General features: G+C 53.4%; 1 non-coding gene across 1 annotated transcript; it reads right to left on the minus strand.

Annotated features, from left to right (window-relative positions):
* Window positions 1–957: 957 nt before the first annotated feature.
* Window positions 958–1,019, minus strand: LOC121918764. The gene has a single exon (XR_006101302.1). It is a non-coding gene; the product is annotated as a U7 small nuclear RNA (small nuclear RNA).
* Between the last annotated feature and the right edge of the window lie 244 nt (window positions 1,020–1,263).

The raw sequence follows: 1,263 nt of genomic DNA on the forward strand, positions 1-1,263 counted from the left end.
GCAGTTCTATGGTCAATGTCTGTCGCGTGGTGACCATAGAGTTGCACTGGAGGACCTAGAGCTTGCTCACAGGTAAAAACAGAGTGCAGCCTTGTCACGTGACTGGTGGCAGAGCTTTCGGGGCAGGGGTTTCCATGCCAACGTCAGCGTGACCTCCCCGCCTCACCCGCCCCTCAGGACCGCCTCCTGGGCCCTCACCTTTGGCCTGCTCCGCGCTGAGGGAGGGCGGCGGGGCGGGGGAGGCCGAGGAGGCGGGCGGGCGCTGGAGGCTCGACATCGGGCGCCTCTGAGATAAGAAGGCCTAGGACGAGTCCAGGAAGACGACGAAGAGACCTGAGGCCCCGCCCCCTTCCTTCCCCAGTATTCCACCTCGACTGCTCTGTCTCCTGTTGCATTCTGGGATTTGTAGTTCAGCGAGGCTTAAGAGCCCTATGGCCGAGAATTCTAAATGCCCCCTCATTAAACTGCAAGTCCCAGAATGCAACAGACGGCAATTAAAAATGGAATATCAGCGCTATAAGAGCGTAGTGCGGCCATCTCTTGGTCTAGGGCGGATCTCGCTTGGTGTTTTTCTTGGGGCCTGGCTGGTTTCCTTTGGGAATAAACACTTGAATAGTTCTAGGGTTGGACTTGGACGCTAGGAGACCAGGGTTCGAATCCCGACTTGGGCAGTTGCAAAACCCTGAGGCGACTTGAGCCTTGAGAGAAAGGCGGGATATAAATAAATATAATAATAATAATAATAATAGCCCACAACAAACAAACTCCAACTCCCAGAATTCCATAGCCTTTAGCCAAGACACACACTACAAAGCAGTGCCAAACCGGGCGGGTCTTGACTGATGCAGCCCTTGTAAACCAGAGAAGGAGCTAGAAACAAGAGACTCTCATTTCGCAGAAGGAGACTCCCTCACTACTTTTTACAAGGTCTATGTTCTGTTTTTCGACCAATCACGGGGTGGCTCTCCGCTCAGCGCAGAAAGCCTTCTGGACAAATACAAAAAGAGCTGAAATCACTGTCGGAAAAGGCTGGGCGCGGCCTTAGGCCTACTTGATGGCGACTACCAAACAGGTCACGGCGAGCACAATGAGGCCGTCTTCCCGCCTCCATTCTGGCAGCTCCTAGCGAGGCCTCGATCCCAAACCACACAAAAGACGTATTTCCTCCGAGAAAGAAGCCCGAATTCCTTTAAAAGGACCCCTGTGGCGGCCTAAATCTTATATGCAAAACAGTTCGTTCTGATTGGTCGGAGAGGGTTCTGG

Source organism: Sceloporus undulatus, unplaced genomic scaffold (assembly GCF_019175285.1).
Source record: "Sceloporus undulatus isolate JIND9_A2432 ecotype Alabama unplaced genomic scaffold, SceUnd_v1.1 scaffold_32262, whole genome shotgun sequence".
NCBI lineage: Eukaryota > Metazoa > Chordata > Lepidosauria > Squamata > Phrynosomatidae > Sceloporus > Sceloporus undulatus.